This window comes from Piliocolobus tephrosceles, chromosome 2 (assembly GCF_002776525.5).
Source record: "Piliocolobus tephrosceles isolate RC106 chromosome 2, ASM277652v3, whole genome shotgun sequence".
NCBI lineage: Eukaryota > Metazoa > Chordata > Mammalia > Primates > Cercopithecidae > Piliocolobus > Piliocolobus tephrosceles.
In genome coordinates, this window is record NC_045435.1 from 20,876,761 (window position 1) to 20,895,686 (window position 18,926).

Here is an 18,926-nt window from a genome sequence, read left to right on the forward strand (position 1 = left end):
CTTGGACAGACTGGAGCCCTTGATAGGATACATTACCTAGGGACTGGGAGATTTGTCACGTGAAAAACAGGAGTCTGTTCTATTCATAAAATGTTTAAAGATCTGGTGTTCAGGGACATGCAAAGAAATAATGTTCAAAGTCAAAGACAAATTACTATACCTTACACTGCCTGCCACAAAGAAGGAAGCACAATTCCTGGTGGGTCTCCTCAGATTCTGGAGATAGCAAATTTCATACCTAGGAATATCTTGTTTGTTCAATGATACATCTTCTCTGACTAGAAAAGCTCTATTTCCATAGCAGGTACCAAATAATTTTTTTGCCAAATACCTGTATCAGTTAAAAAAAACTGTCTGGAGCATTGGAACATATATATATGTCTCTCTCTACATTTCCAGTCATTACTCTAGGCCAAGCTTGTCCAATCCACGGCCCACGGGCAGCATGTGGCCCAGGTTGGCTTTGAATGTGGCCCAATATAAATTTGTAAACTTTCTTAAAACATTACGAGATTTTTTTTTTGGAATTTTTTTACCTCATCATTTAGCTACCATTAGTATTAGTGTATTTTATGTGTGGCCCAAGACAATTCTTCTTCCAAAGTGGCTTAGGAACATCCCTGCTCTAGGCCAAATATATTTCTTTGCATCTCAACAACTGGTATACTTTCTTAACTTAAATTCTCTCTTAACTTAGATTCTCCTTCCTTTCTTCCTTCCACATCTACATTCATTTCCTACACTAATTCCAGAGTCATCCATTAATCCCCAAGTTATTTACAAATTCATTTCTAATCTTTCAAAGCCTTTCTATTTCTCCTAGAACAGTGACAAAACCATAATATATCCTATAAAACCCCATAATCGTATTTTAGTCTATTTCTGCCTATACATTCCAGGCTTATTCTCTCTGATCCTCATTAAAATAGTATATTTTATGAAAAGTGCTGAAATTTATCAACTTGTTTAATCTGTGAACTAACACTTCTCAAACTTGTTGACTGTAATCCTTTTTATCATAGAGTAACTATTAACCATTAAAAATTTAAAAACGATATTCAATTTTCATCTACAACAGTGAACAGTGTTTAGTACTGATGGTGAAAGGAGGTGGATGTAGTTGTATAAAGTAGCTCAGAGATCTTATCTATGGGATATGTCAGAATATGCTTAATATTCTTACCAGCCATCAGTCACAGATGCATGTGTGTCACTATGATACAAACATGACTTGGGAGCTTTATGTATATGTTTAAAGGATTCTACGATTATTTTAGTAAAACTTAACACACACAATTTTTGAAAATCTCATATCTATTACAGGCTGTCCTAAAATCTCTTTAACCCTCATGTTTATTCCTTATTTAGAGCTGATGTCTTCTCTTCAGGGCCAAAGGCCCTGGAGAATACAGGGTATATTTGGATTCCTCACAGTGACTGAAATCAAGTACAGTATTATTGACATTACTGATAAAGTTAAAAAACAAAACATAATGCAGACATTTGTGGAAAACCATTGCCATAGACATGTGTAAAGATTTTCTATTTTTAGAAGAGTAAAATTATAGTATTATACTTGCTGCTCAAGAGAGTTACAATGTTTTGCCCTCCAATGGCCTATTAAGGATACAAGAAGCCTGAGTTTTAAAAACTTTCCCAAGGTAGGTGATTATTGTATTGTAATAAACAGCACTGTTTTACTGAATTTGACTGACAGCTTACAGTCATCATTCCTTTTAAAAAACTGTCTACAGCAGAGCATGGCTGTGCTTCTATTACGAAAGTTACAGGATGTGGCTCCTGTATGCTTTGAAGTCCTCACTAATCATGAAACATTTATTTTCTTTCTCTTTTTCTCTACTTTCTCATACTTTAAACAATTTTCTGTCATGTTTTCTACATTTTTTCTCATCATCTATTCAAATATATGAATCTTTCTCCAAAACTCTTCATATCATACTAAAAATCTTCTATATTCTTTCACAGCAGCACATTGTTATGTATTGATCTTAATTCATTTCTTACATCTAACCAAGTCTTAGCTAAAGACTCACTTACATAATTGGAAGGGAGAAAAGTGCTCATTGTCACGAAGAATTTAGATTGACAGGTTATTAGTTTGGTAAAGCCAGAGTGACGGAGATGGGTCACAAATTGTCCAAAGCAGAAACAACATTTTCACATTTTTAATCTCAGTATATTATATGAATATTCTGTTAATGGTGCTAATCTGATAACTATAACTTAGATGTACACAAATATCAATATTTTTATGACATAAATAAATATTTTGGGTATACTCATTTCTTTTTGCAATGATAGAGAGATAATTAATTTTAATTTAATGATCCATTTATTCTTTCTGGTTTAATTATCAGTACAATTTGGACAAGCTATGTAAGAAAATTCAAGAATTAACATTGGGTCACAATTAAAAGCTCCCTTTCTGGGTTTTCACGCCATTTGAAGGACTCTTTCGTACTCTCCTCTGTCTTACTGGCTCATCTCTTGGAGGAAACAGGGACAACATAGGAATATCTTGTGGGCGCACACAGCGGTGATGAGATATTCACGCCTGGCTGTGTGGTTCTACTTAGTGACTTTCTCTGCTAGTGTCCTCATCATATCCCAGCTACGAGTGGTGTTCTTCCCCTATAAAAAAGAAGCTCTGGTAGTATCTTCAGATTTTTCCAGTCAGAAAACCATCATCATTGTTACTATTTTTCATATATGTGTGTATATATAGAAAGAGCTAATGATTTTATGTTTTGAAATTTTTCTAATACAGATAGGCCACAAATACCATTTCATGCTCTGTTTTACTTTCATGTCACAAGTGTTTATATGTTATATTTCAATTAACAGTCAGTTTTAAAATTCAACTGTGATTTTTTATTTTACCATTAGTAATTGAGAACTCTATCTTTATATTGAAATGTATAAATATTTTTTAATTGTCCTTTGCTCATTTTACTTGAATTTATTTCTGTATTCCACACCCATTGATGTCTTGATTGTAAAGAATATATATTAAGATCTAGAATTTCTATTTAGTGCTTTTGCAAAACTACTCTTACATTTTTATGGTTTTCTTCTTTTTTTTTTTTTTTTTTTCTTTTTTGAAACTAAGTCTTGCTCTATCGCCCAGGCTGGAGTGAGTGGCGCGATCTCAGCTCACTGCAAGCTCTGCCTCCCGGGTTCCCGCCATTCTCCTGCCTCAGCCTCCCGAGTAGCTGGGACTACAGGTGCCGCCACCTCGCCCAGCTAGCTTTTTGTATTTTTTTTTTTTTTTAGTAGAGACGGGGTTTCACCGTGTTAGCCAGGATGGTCTCGATCTCCTGACCTCATGATCTGCCCATCTCGGCCTCCCAAAGTGCTGGGATTACAGGCTTGAGCCACCGCGCCCGACCCGTTTTTATGGTTTTCAATCCTTGATTGAAGTATTTAATATTGTCTTTACCTCTTGAATTAAAAAAGCACAGTTATTTAGAAGCTAATTGTCTGATAATTCTAACATCTGAACTTGTTGATTGTGAGACAGATACTGTACTTAATGAAATTGTAGAAATAATTCGAGTTCTGATATGATGTTATCTTGCTTTAGGAAAGATTACCATTTGCTCTGACAAATGCTAAAGGTCAGTAACAAGACAATCTCTCTGTCAGGGGTTGAAATGATCTAGGTTAGCCTGGCCAACATGGGAAACCCTGTCTCTACTAAAAATACAAAAACTTAGCTGGGCTTGGTGGTGGGAGCCTGTGATCCCAGGTACTCGGGAGGCTGAGGCAAGAGAATTGCTTGAACCTGGGAGGCGGAGATTGCAGTGAGATCATGCCACTGCACTCCAGCCTGGATGATAGAGCAAGACTCCATCTCAACAAAAAAAGAAATGTAACTTTTAGCAGTCCCATTACTGGGCATATACCCAAAGGATTATAAAATCATTCTACTGTAAAGACACATGCACACGTATGTTTATTGCAGCACTCTTCACATTAGCAAAGACTTAGAACCAACTCAAATGCCCATCAAAGATAGACTGAATAAAGAAAATGTGGCACATATACACCATGGAATACTGTGCAGCCTTAAAAAGGATGAGTTCATGTCCTTTTGCAGGAACATGGATGAAGCTGGAAACCATCATTCTTAGCAAACTAACATAGGAACAGAAAACCAAACATTACATGTTCTCACTCATAAGTGGGAGTTGAACAATGAGAACACCTGGACACAGTGAGGAGAACATCAAACACTGGGTCCTGTCAGGTGGTCAGGAGCTAGGGGAAGGATAGCATTAGGAAAAATACCTAATGTAGATGATGTGTTGATGGGTGCAGCAAGCCATCATGGCACGTGTATATCTATGTAATAAAACTGCACGTTCTGCACATGTATCCCAGAACTTAAAGTATAATAAAAAAAAATAAAGAGTGGTAACTATCAAAAAAAAAAAAAAAAAAAAAAAAAAAAGCATCTGCACCATTGCAATGACTTAAATGGGCTCTAGTCAATCTGAGTTTCTTTTCTTTTCTTTTTTTTTTCAATTACCCCTTACTGCTCAGATGTAGATTCTTAGGCTTCCATTGTGAAGGGATGAGAGTTCACTAAGCCATTTTCTGAATTTTAATTTGTGCCACTCTAGACTCTCAAGGTTGTCAAAAGCATTGCACAATCTCTAATCCACGTCTTTGAGATCAGCAACTCTCCAAAGGCAAAAGACCCCAATCTAAATTAATAACCTTGGATTTTTGTGGACCTATACTGATATGGTTTGGCTCTGTGTCCCCACCCAAATCTCATCTCGTAGCTCTCATAATTCCTACGTGTTGTGGGAGGAATCTGGTGGGAGATAATTGAATCATGGGGGTGGATCTTTCCCTTGCTAGTCCCATGATAGTGAATAAGTCTCTGATGGTTTTAAAAATGGGAGTTTTCCTGTGCAAGCTCTCTCTTTGCCTGATGCCATTTATGTAAGACATGACTTTCTCCTTCTCACCTTCCGCCATGATTGTGAGGCTTCCCCAACAGTGTGGAACGGTAAGTCCAATTAAACCTCTTTTTTTTTTTAATTGCCCAGTCTTGAGTTTGTCTTTATCAGCAGCCTAAAAACAGACTAACACATCTATTTATTTACTGCCTAGTTAGTCTGCCACCTCTTTCAAGTAGGCATTTTTAATATTTCACACATCATTTATAAATATCCCCTATATAGATGGTCTGCGTTATCTAATCTTTCCTTCTAAAATGTATTCTTATAGTGTGTTGAAGCTTATTTATATTGAACACTATTGCTGTTTTGATTTCATAAGTAAAGTATCTAAAGTCCAGAGTTTGTTAATACTCTGCCATCCAGTGAATATGTAAGAGTTCCATGATTCCAAAAAACTGCTGTTTATTCTACTAAAAAAAAATCACAGTTTTGTTACTGCTTCGACTTTTGGAAATCATCTGGTAAGTTTCCAATCTTTCTATTAAGGTTGTCTTGTAAAAAAAGGAAAGAGTATCATATACTTAATTTATTATACATTTAATTATAATTCTCCTACTTCATTCTTCAGCAACTAGGAGAAAAATTGAATTGATCTGCTATTGTTTATACATTTTTGATCTTTTGACTCAGAGAGAGAACATACATTTTATAACATTAAAGAGTAACATCACATGTATGTGTATGTGTATAAAAAGGTATGCAATCACTATATATATATATATAGAGAGAATAGATTTATGTTGTGCACATATAAATATCTCCATACATATTTACATAGATGCAGGTATAGCTATCTGTAGTTATAACTATATAGATATACACATGATATATACTTATGTATGTTTTTGTGTGTGTATGTGAGACACTTAAAACAATATATTAAAACCATAAGGACAAAACGGTGAATAAATCAATATTTAAATTTATTTCATTATAGTTGGTCAACTAATATGTGGTACATTTATTGTTAAATATATTTTTATAATATTCTGAAAATGTGACTATAATAGAAACATTAATTTGCCTAGAAACCTATTCGAAGGATTTAAAAGGACACAAGAAATCTTAAATGAGCTTGTGTTATAAGCTGTATGTAATGCAAACCTGAAAAAACAAAAAAGACATTTCTCAGAATATTATACCATTGTTGTCACGGGATCCCTGGGGTGCTGCTCTTCCAGCTGGAAGCGTCTGTGGCTGATGACGCCTTTGCCCGAGTTTGCTCGGGCCTCCTGGCTCATTCCACCTCCTCGGCCTGGCAGGCTGCACTGGGCTCGTGCTGCCAGCCGGAATCCCACAACTGCTGACGCAGATCAGCAAGGGGTGCATAAGTGAGCAAGCACGGTGTCCAGCCATTGCACACAGCCAGGCAGCTATCGGCTGCTGCAGCGAGGAGAACAGCTGCAGGTGCCAGCACATGTGCCAGCTCCATGGGAGGCTGTGACTGGACCAGACATACTGCAAGCAGTTTCTGCTGCAGGCCCTGGGAACGCAATGGCACCTCGAAGCTTGGATGTGCCAGGAACCACAGAACCCCAAATAGGGTGTAACAGCCCTGACTCAGGGATCCCTTAGGTCTGGGCTTCCTGAAGGGCTGCAGCTCATCTTTCCTTCTTGTTGCTTGCAATGTGGCGAACAGGGGGGCGTGTTTCAGCCTTGTTTGTGTTACCGTTCTTTCAGTCCTTCCATTCGGTGGGTCCTGAGTTCTCCTACTCAGTCCAGGAAGAATGAGGTACATGGACAAATGGAGGGTGAGCAACGTGAAGGGATAGTTTATTGAGCAACAGCACAGCTCTCGGGAGACATGGAGTGGGTAGCTCCTATCTGCAGACAGGTCACCAGATGAGTGTGCAGTCCTCAGCGGAGAGAAGACCTGGAAGCGGTAGCTCCAAGCTGTAAGCAGTTTGTCTGGATATCTCTGTGAATCTGGCTGAGTCCAGGGTTTTTATGAACTTCAGGAAGGAGGAAGTGCATGCTGATTGGTCCATGGGGGGCATGGGTGGGCCTGGAAAAAGCACCGTAAGTTCTTGCTGTGGGCTATGGACTCCACCTAGAACTGACAGCCCAGCCCCCAGGCTTCAAGCTGTGGCTGGCATGAGGGTGGAACAGTGACCCACCCCTTCTTCCCAGGAGCCTGTCTGCCTCCTGCCTCCATCTACGGGTCATCCACTGCTCCCAGGATGTTTATGCTGAGCCACCCTCACCTCTCCATCAGCCTCCCTCTCATGCTCATTGGCACTCAAAGTCCAGAGGGGGCTGAGAGGCAGCAGGGTGCTAGTCTGTCAGAGCCACCCATACCTGGGCAGGTCACGAGAGCACCTGGACTTGGCTTCAATTTGCTTTGAAATCAGAATGGGTACCAAGAACAGGGAGAGGCCAGGAGGCAGAAACAGGCATTCCTGAGCCTGCAGAGGCAGGGGGAATTCCCGGGCCCCCAAGAACATAGGGACTCCCAGGTCCACAGCCATGACTGGGCAGCTGCAGCCATGCCTGGATGGTGGGGTTCCTGCCCTGCCAACTTGGAAGGGGACAGGGCTTCTGTCTGTTTCTGGCGTCCCCGGCCCTACCTCACCTGCTGCAGCTGGCATCTTCCCAGCGGCCACTCCATACAGGCCACCACTGCCATCAATGATGAAGATGTCAAAAGCAATTGCAACAAAAACAAAAATTGACAAATGAGATCTAATTAAACTAAAGAGCTTCTGCACAGCAAAGTAAATTATCAACAAAGCAAACAGACAACCTACAGAATGAGAGAAAATTTTTGCAAACTATGTAAACCAACAAAGGTCTAATATCCAGCATCTATAAAGAACTTAAACAAATTTACAAGAAACAAACAACCCCACGAAAAAGTAGGCAATGGGCATGAAGAGACACTTATCTTTTTTATTTATGTACTTATTTCTCGAGATGATGTGTCACACTGTTGCCCAGACTAGAGCACAGTGGTGCGATCTTGGCTCACTGCAACCTCTACTTTCCAGGCTAAAGCAATCCTTTCATCTCAGACTCTCAAGTAGCTAGGATTACAGGTGCGAGCCACCACACCCGACCAATACTTTTCAAAAGGAGTCATACATGTGGCCAATAATCATACGAAAAGAAGCTCAACCTCACTCATCATTTGCAAACCAAAGCCACAGTGAAATACCATCTAGCACCAGTCAGAATGGCTATGATGAAAAAGTCAGAAAATAACAGATGCTGGTAAGGTTGTGAAGAAAGAGGAACACACACACTGCTGGTGGGAGTGTACACTGGTTCAGCCATTATGGAAGACAGTGTGGAGATTCCTCAAAGACCTGAAGACAGAAATACCATTCGGCCCAGCAATCCCAATGTTGGGTATATACCCAAGCAAATATAAGTCGTTCTGTCATGAACACACCTGCACATGTGTGTTTAATGCAGTGCTATTCACAATAGCAAAGATATGGAATCCACCTAAAATGCTCATCAGTGATAGACTGGATTAAAAAAATGTGGTACATATATACCATGGAGCACTATGCAGGCATAAAAAAAAAGAACAATATCATGTCTTTTACAGGAGCACAGAGGGACCTGGGGACCTGGAGGCCATTATTCTAAGCAAACTAACACAGGAACAGGAAAGCGAATATCACATCTTCTCACTTGTACGTGGGAGCTAAATGATGAGAACACATGGACATATAGAGAGGAACAACACACACTGGGAACTACTGGAAGGTGGAGGATGGAAAGAGGGAGAGAATTAGGAAGAACAACCAATTACTACAAAGTATAATACCTGGGTAATGAGATCATCTGTACAACAAACCCCCAGGACACACGTTTACCTATCTAGTCAACCTGCACTTGTCTCACTAAGTTTAAAATAAAAGTTAAAAAAAATATATGATATGTAAAAATAAAACTACATGGTTAATATAAAAATAATGCTGTTTTTCTGAAAAGGACAATTTTATTCACTGTAGATTTTTCAAAATCTGAACATGCAGAGAAACGAATCAGGCTAATTATACCATGTATTTCAGGCCCTCTCCACACGGTTATTTTTCACTGGTTCTCACAAGAGGATAAACACACTCCACCTTCAGCAATGGCTCCTGGTCATCACAAATCACCACAAACCTTACCGAAAATGGTAAAGCACTGACAGATAATTACAAAATGATATCTGAAATGTTTGTTATTTAAAATTCCCTAAGATATTTTATCTAACTTTCAGAAAAATAAGTGGATATTACAACTGGTATTTAAGAAAAGAAGCAAAAAAGATGCAAATCTAATAAAATTGAAGTAGTCAATAGTTAACCATAAAATAGTTAATAAAGTTACTCTTGGTGACTTCAATGGGTTGCAAGGTTTGGACTTTACCATGTATGAAGAATTGAAACATATATATGAATTGTGTGTATAATGTTAGAGCATATTCAAATATTTTTTGTTTGTTGCAAACTAGATAGTGATTGTATGTATTATGTTTCATGATAAAGTTATTTACACAGAAACCTAATTCCTTAGGGAACCTGGTAGCATAATTATACAGATAAGAGAAAATGTTACTAATTTTGGAGCATCTGAAAATGATGTATTGAAAAGAATTTGGTCCCATAGAATGGTTTTTTGTTACTTAAAAGAGGAATGTTTTCACTGTAGATGTTTTATAATAATTCTGCAAAGGGAAAAAAATGCAATCAAAGAGTGACAAGAACAGATTTGGTTGGAAATGAATGCCCCAATAACCTGTTTCATGGAGAAATCAGCTTTCTTGTCAATAATGACTATAAATACAGATTTTCGTTAAAGGAACAATTTTATACCCAAGTCATCAAAACCAAAAGCATTTATTTATGTACCATTACCCTGGTGAATTTTCTTCCAAAGAACTGGAGGTCTTATTATAAGCACCTATCATCAATTAGCTCTTCTTTTGAAGTTGTAATAAGCAGAACTCATTTTCATATATTAGAGATAGAGAAACTGATTGGCAAGAATATTTCATTTTATAATATTTTAATATAAATTGGTTATTTGACTTGACATAATTTTAGCATTTTTCTGATAAAATCTACGAAAATATATTGTGACTTATGAACCATTAAATATATGCAGATGAGGGTATAGTGGAGAATGTTAATTCACCAACATGATGTGTTAACTTTTAACTTGAAATAGTATACATCTACAACATTATAGTAAACATAAAGAGAGGCTCTTCAAATAGAAGCTGTACTCAAGCTAAAAAGGTAGATTTAGATTTCCAGGGATACCTCATGTTAGCTACTATTTACAGTATGAAGCAAGTATTATCTATATTAGAAAATTTAAAATCATATTTTGAAATTAATTTTGGGATCTTGAATAACAATGCAGTTTTTAGTGTTCAGGAATATTTTAGTCTAATTTGAACGTATTTATGTCTGTTTTTATATATTACTATTCAGGTAGATATAAAACAGAGTGAGAAGCATAGATTATGCATGTATAAACAGATGGACAATAAAGTGAAATAATTTTTCAGTCCTTTAAAGCAGGGGTCCCCAACCACTGAGCCAGGGACTGGTACTGATTCGTGGACTGTTAGGAACCAGGCAGCACAGCAGGAGGTGAGTGGCAGGTGAGCCAGCAAAGCTTCATCTGTATTTACAGCCTCTGTCCATTGCTCACTTTACTGCCTGAGCTCCGCCTCCTGTCAGATCAGTGGGGGCATTAGATTCTCATAAGAGTGAGACTTCTATTGCGAACTGCACGTACAAGGAATCTAGGTTGCCTATTCCTTAAGAGAATCTAATGCCTGATGATCTGTCACTGTCTCCCATCACCACCAGATGGGACCATCTAGTTGCAGGAAAACAAGCTCAGGACTCCCACTGATTCTACATTATAGTGAGTTGTGTAATTGTTTCATTATATGTTATGATGTAATGATAATAGAAATAAAGTGCACAATAAATGTAATGTGTTTGAATCATGCCAAAACCATCCCCCTAACCCAAGTCCACGAAAAAAAATTTATTCCACAAAACTGGCACCAAAAAGGTTAGGGACCACTGCTTTAAAGTCTTAAAACATATTGCAAATATCCCAACTCATATTGGCCAATTATACATGAAAAATCAGACAATAGAAGGGCCACGTTTTTGGAACTTATTTAGCAATGCTTCCAGAGCATTGTGCCACGTTTTTTATTCTAGCTTCCCTATCCAGCACTGAGATGAAATTCAAACGCCTGATGATTAGCGGAAGGTGGATGACAGGAATTTAAATCGTAAGCTGAGAACACAAGACATGCTGGCTCCAACACGTAGAAAACAAAAGATAACATCTGCTACTCTTATTTTCTAATTCTATTTACTCTTGTGTTAATATAATGCTTTACAATATTCATCTTCCAGAAATAATTTCCACACCAAGTAATTTGCATATTTTCATGCACTATCAACTTTTTTTTAACTTGTTTTAATTCTGAGCTGCCCTAGATATTATTGACACCCAATTCATTGTGTTTGTGTTTGTTTCTACTTAACTGGTTTGCTAGATTAATTTCGTCTCATAACATGCAATTGAAATGATCCTCTCTGAACATTATGAACATCATAGAGAAATTCACACTGAACAAGTATTCTTCTTCCTTCCTGCTTTTGTTTTCTCCTAGCCATCAACACCTACCAATGAGCTCCTTACACCTCTTCATTTATTATTTAATTTGCCTGCTGAACAGTCCCGTTATCTGTACTGTGTGCTGCCACCCTTGTTGCGATGCTTATTCCCTCATAATGGACTATATTAATTGTCCTGTAACTCAGTCTCTTTCTTTTCCAGTCTATCAAGTACAGTGCAGGCCAATTAATCTTCTTAAATATGATTTTGATCATGTCAGTCCATCTTCATTGATTTCTCATTGTCTATCCAAGACAGTAGAAACTTCTTTGCCTGCTATTCAATTTTTATCACATTGAATAAATGGTTTTATACATTTTATTCATGGAACCAAAATTTGTTCTGGGACATACACAGTGATGGATTCTAGCTATCCAAGATGAAAAAACAGAATTGCTGTTCTGAACATTTTTACCATGTTTTGAGAGAAGCAGACATATGTAGTAGTAATTTTTAGATTATAGGGGCTAGTCCAATATTGTAAAGAAAGAGAATAATTAATTCCATCTCCAAAGACCAAATATTATGAAAAATTTGAGTTAACCCTGCATTTTCACAGTTGGGGAAGGTTAGTGTATCTTACTATTTCTCCAGATAACATTTAAATAGGACATCTCCTTTTCCATACACTCATTTTACTATTCTAATAATTTATGGTTAATGTTACCATTAAGTGGGATAACATTTTCTTACTCTGTCTCTGTAGAAATTATTTTTCTGTACCATTGTCCATGGCAGTTACTCTGTTTTACGTTTTCCAACTTTACAGCCCCTTGAGTTCTTAGGACAATGCCGTGTGTTTAATGAGTGCTCAATAGATTAAGTGTTGAATACATTTAAAACACGTGTAAAATGAGGTCTCCTTAGAGTTTTAATCTGCATTTCCTTGATTACCAAGACCGTATACTTTTGTATATATTTTTATCCTCCATTAGTGTTTTCTCTTCCGGAAAACAAAACAAAAAGAAAAACCTCCTCGTATCATTTGTTCATTTTTCTCTAATTTTTTCTTATTGATATATGGGATTGCTTCAACAATGTTAATACAAAATCTTTGTTTATTACAAGTTATAGCGATCTTTTTCCCCGGCTTTACATATTGTAGACTGGTGTTAGACAAGCAGAAGTTCTAGTTACTTTAGCAATCTGTTTCATTTCTCAGCTAAGTCTCTTTAAATTATTTTCTCTCATTCATTCTCTTTATTACCTCATTCCAGAATTCTGATTTAATGTATGCCATACTTCAGTTTATTCTTCATGTTTCTGATCTTGTCTTGCATAATTTTTATCTACATGTTTATCTTTGTTACTTTTAAAGTAATTTTTATGTCTCTCTTCAGGTTTACTAGCTCAGTTTCATCCTTGTTTAATCTGCTGTTTAATATTTTTTTTCTTTTTCATTTCAATCACTAAGAAGTTTCCAAGTTTACCTGTTTGATGGAATAAGCACGTTCTGCCCTGCCTCTCCCACTGAATACAGCTATTAAATATGAATGTACATGGAGCTATATTACAGCAGTAAATAGTAAATGGTAGCAGATGTATCAGAGAAGACCAGAATATAGAATGCCAACAAACTAGCATGAAATTACCAGAAGAGGGAAGAAATAAAAAGAGAAAAAGATGAAATAATTAAATAAGTAATAAAGAAATGTTGGAGCTTTCTTATGGAAGGTTTCACCAAGTTTATGACAGGACAGATTTGAAAATCATATAGCTCTAGGTACCACCTTGAAAACGTAAATGTAGTTTCTGGTAAATTGCCAGACAAAGTCACCTGTAGCAGAATAAGAATCAACAACTTGAGAAGCATAAAAATATCATTTATAAAATGCTGTAAAAAGGGAGCCTAATAATTCTACATCTAGTTAAGATATCATTCACCTGCCACCATAAAATACAAATACTTACATACATATATGGAAGGCAATATTAGCCTAAACTCTAAGATCAATATTAAACAAACAGTTTAAACCAAAATTTCAAATGTATCAAAAAAGTTCAAAGTGGAAAAAGACAAAAAGATAAGAAAAAGTGAGTGCTAAACTCTGCAAAAAAATGTAGATTTAATAGGGTTATTACAAAATGATTGAAAATGTGTTAACTTTTAGTAAATTCATCATGCATTTGTTTGAAATTAAATAAATAATGACAAAGGGACTTGGTATATATTGAAATAGCTAAATAAAGATTTTTAATATAGAAGAGACGTAATTCAAGAAAAAGTTTAATAATATTCTGAAAGTATAATAATACATTATTACAATCAAATTAAAAACTTAGATAGAAATGGGGCATGAAAACCTAAAAGTTGTGTCCTATTAGAATGGAGAGAATGAAACAGAGAGGAAAAACTTCCACTTGGTGAGGGCTGTAGTTGGGAGGGGTTTAATGATATGTCTAAAAAAAGAAGAGAACATTATTAATGAAAGCAAAAAATGTAGTGGTAGGCTATAATTAACAACTTATTGTATATTCTCAGATAGCTAAAAGAGTAGATTTTGAATGTTCTTAACAGAAAGAAATGATAAATGTTTGAGGTGATAAATATGCTAATTATCCTGATTTGTGCATTACACATTCTATATATGCATCAAAATACCATTTTGTACCCCATAAATATGCAAAATTTTGTGTTTATTAAAATAGTAACAAAAGCAAATAAATAAATGCATTCCTTGACTAAATATACTCCTAGGTAATATTGTGGCTATTTAAATAGAATTGAGTTTTTATTTGAATCTCAGCTTGAACATTATTAAGATATAGAAATGTTACTGACTTTTATACACAGATATTGTATTTTAAAACTTTACTGAAATCATTTATCAAGTCTGGGAACCTTTTGAAGGAATCTTTTAGGGCTTTCTAGGTAGAAGATCATGTCATCAGTAAAAAGAGACTTGAATTCTTCTTTTCTGATTTGGGTGTCTTTTTAAATTTCTTTTGCCTGACTGCACTGGCTAGGACTTCCATTACTATGGTTGAATACGAGTGGGGAGACTGGACATCCTTGTTTTGTGTTGCAGTTGTTGGGGGAATGCTTTCAACTTTTCCCTATTCAGTACAATGTTAGCTGTGGGTTTGTCATAGTTCGCTCTTATTATTTTGAGGTGTATTTCTTCAATGCCTAGTTTGTGAAGGGATGTTGGATTTTATGAAATGCTTTGGCTGCATCTATTGAGATTATCATATGGTTTTTGTTGTAAATTTGGTTCATGTGGCGGATCACACTTATTAATTCATAAATGTTTAATCATCCTAGCATTCCTGATATAAAGCCCACTTGATTGTGATAAACTGCCTTTTTGAAGTGCTGTTGGATTGTTCACGAGTAATTCGTTGAGAATGTTTGCATCTTTGTTCATCAGGGATATTGGCCCGTTTTGTTTTTTTGTTGTTTCCTTGCCTAACTTTGGTATCATGGTGATGCCAGTTTCATAGCATGCGTTAGGGAGGAATCCCTCCTATTCGGTTTCTTGGAATCGTTTCAATAAGATTGGTATCAGCTCTTCCTTACTGAGTCTGGTAAAATGAAGCTATGAATCTGTGTGGTCCCAGGCTGCTTTTTTTTTTTTTTCTTTTTGAATTTATTTTTTCAATTACAGATTTAATTTCATATTTGTTATTAGTCAGTTCAGGATTTGTATTTCTTCCTGACTCAATCTTGGGATATTGTACATGTCCAATAATGCTAACAGTGTCCTCTAGATTCTCTAGTTTGTGAGCATAGAGATGTTCATCATAATCTCTGATGATTTTTTTTTTTTATTCCCCTGGTATTAGTTGTGATGTCACATTATCATTTTGAAACCATGGCAATCTGACTGTGCCCTCCCTGGCCTGTTCTCCTTAAATGGGGGGAGGTGCCCATCTCCTGTGCCACCACACAAAACCGTACCACACTCTTCTCTGTGTTCTGATAGTGGGCGTTCCTTTTTTGTTTGAGATAAAAACACAATTACATTGCCATACCTCCTGCAAGCGTGGTCACATCCTGGAGAAATGGTCACAGGCCAGCGGATTTGTCCTCTGGCCCCTCAGGTCAAGCACCAGCTGTGATGGGAATGGACTGTTCACAGGCTGCCAGCAAACCACTCAGGTGGGGCAAAGGAGGCTAGGCTGTGGTGGGAACGGCCAGACCTGGAGTCTTGGGAGAGACTCATAGGCATGAGGCCACGTGGTTCTAGTGCGTTTCGGTCCTGTGGCAATGGTGATGGAGCCTATCTTGGGCACACTAGCCAGTCCCAGCCCCATTTTTACTCTCCTGGCCTAGCGGACAGCACAAGCTGCAGCTGCTCAGGGCACAATGCAGAGCCCTGAAGGGTGGGCGCCCAGAGTTTCCTTTTGCTCCAGCTGCCCAGCACACTGAAGCATCTGGGCTCCATGCAGGTTCAAGCGGTGCCTTGGTGTGGTCTTCAGGCAGCTCGGCCACCTGTTCAAATGTCTGTCGGGGTCATGGGAACTCCTGTAGCTAGAACGTCAGAGGTCTGCAGCGGGAATGGGGTGCCCTGGGCTTTTTTCACTAACACCTTCCTTGGGTCTGGTTCAGGTCTTGGGGCTGGTCCTGGAGCCCGGTGACACCAACCAGACAGCCTTGCTTTCTTGCTTTTCAACCATGGTATCTTTAATCACCTCTCTATTAAATTTCATTGTTTTCTCTCAAAAGATCTGTTCAAAATGGAAAGGTTTACTCAATATTTTGCTTCCTCTCTGTGGAAGAGGCACATCCCTGGTGGGTCTAGTGAGTTATCTTTTTTGACTTTTCCAAGACTTTTTAATCTTTCATTATTTTGTTATTTCATTTGTATTAAAATTATAAGTCATTATAAAAAAAAGTCAAAAACTCATGAAGTAAGACAATCTTGCCTTTTACAGGTTGATTTTTACTGGAATATTTTTTGGAAGACTTTTTCAATACATTTTTAAGATGTTTACTACAAAGGTTTTTTCAAAATCATTTTTCTAGTATAAAGAATTATCACAGTTTACTATCTATTTGATCTTTTGTTAAATCAGTAACTGTGGTAGGCAGAATTAAGATGACACTGTGACCACTGCCCCCTTTCCATGCACTGTACAATGCCGTCTTCTGGACTGTGTGTGGGACTTGTTAGTGCGACACTATCTCTCCTTGGATTAGTTAACAGTATGTGGAAAAGGTGATGAGACAATCATTCTGGTAATGATATTAGTCTATATAAAACTCCCTTGCAGCAGATGAGAGATTCTTTCACTGGCTTTGAAGAAGTAATTTGTCACATTATAGAGATGACCATGAGTCAAGGAGGAGCTGGTGGCCTCTAACAACTGAGAGCCTCAATCCTACAGTGGCAAGTCACTGAATTTCACCAGGGCTCAGTAAGTTTGGGAGCGGACCCATTGTCTCAACTGTGAGATTGCAGCTCCAGCTGACACCTTGAGTTAAGCCTATGGAGACTTAAAGGAGATGCTAAATTTGTTGCAATTTCTGCTACAGCAATAAAATACTAATATATTGTTCAACAAAAAGCTAGAACTGCAACTTATTTTGTGTGTGGAGGACAGGAGAGAGAGGGAAGATCAAAAGTAAATTCACAAAGACATCAAGATTCTACCTAGAATGTAGAAAGCTGGAAAAAAGCATTGCTCCCACACTTAACAATGAAAATATAATCTGGCCAGGTGCAGTGACTCATGCTTATAATCCCAGCACTTTGGCAGTTCAAGGCGGGAGGATCGTTTGGGGCCAGGAGTTCAACACCTTTCTGGGCAAAATAGTGAGATCATGTTTCTACCAAAAAAAAAAAAAAAAAAAAAAAAAAAAAACATGCTTTAATTGGCCGGGCACGGCAGCATGTGACCACAGTCCTAGTAATTGAGGAGGCTAAGGTAGAAGGATCTTAGTGAGCCCAGGAGTTCCAGGCTACAGTGAGATATGGGTGTGCCACTGTCCTCCAGTCTGGATGACAGAGCCAGACACTGTCTTTTTTTAAGAAAAAAGCCATATAAATGGCAGATGTCTGTAGTCCTGGTTACTTGGGAGGCTCAGGCAGGAGAATCGCTTGAACCCAGGAGGTGGAGGTTGCAGTGAGCCGAGATCGTGCCACTGCACTCTAGCCTGGTGACAGAGCAAGACTCCATCTCAAAAAAAAAAAAAAAAAAAAAAAAAAATCACATAAATAAATAGAATCTGCAAATTTTCTTGAATCTATCTGATACTTTAGGTCTAAGAATCCAAAATCTATAGAAAGTTACACATCTCCAAGAAAGTATGCACCAGACCTGGAATTTAAAAATCTGAGTTGGAGTTTCTTTTCAATGTAATTTACTAGTCACATGAAAGTTGATTAACTCATTTAAATTTATATGAGACTTCCTTTTCTTATCTGTGAAATGGATATGATAAAATCTGCCTCATGTACCTTACAGAATAATTTTAAAGGTCAAATAAAATAAGTGCAAAAATTACTTACACAATATAACAGGTAAAGAATATCAGTTTTTGTAATGAACAGGGCTTGAAAAAATAATCATCGAGTAAAATATATCTGAAATAAAGTCATACTATATGTAGTATTTTTAACCTGTTCTTTTCCAATTAATTGTCTTAAACAAATTTTTGTGTTAATAAATCCTGAGTAGCTGGGATTACAGGTGTCCGCAACCATGCCTGGCTAATTTTTAGAATTTTTTTTTTTTTTTTTTTTTTTGGTAGAGATGAGGGTTGCACCATGTTGGCCAGATTGGTCTCGACATCCTGACCTCGGGTGATCCACCCCCCTTGGCCTCCCAAAGTGCTGAGATTACAGCAGTGAGCCACTGCCCCTGGCCTAGTATTTTATTATTTACACTGTCCTATCTTGTTATAATTACCATGTATAATTTTTATGATTTTTAATATTTTAACAAGAATAGAGAATATCAAATTATATAAATTATTTTGGGTCCTAATCGAGTTATATTAGGCAATAATCTAAAGCTAAACTTTGAAAATAAAATGCAGATTTTTTAAAATTAAAATGCATAAAGTAGAAAAAATTTTATTTTATACTTTCAAACTAGGAATGATCTTCACAAAACTTTAAAAATTAAAACATAAATAACATACCCTATTATAAAGTGTTCTAAATAAACATTATATAATAATACATTTGGAAATGCAAAATTATCTGAATGAATTAATTGTTCATTTTGTATGCATAATATTATTTTAAATTTTAAGCAGGAGTAAATTTGAAGCAGATTAGCAATATAGCATTTATGTAGGAAAAATCTTTGGACTAATAATTTACATATTGA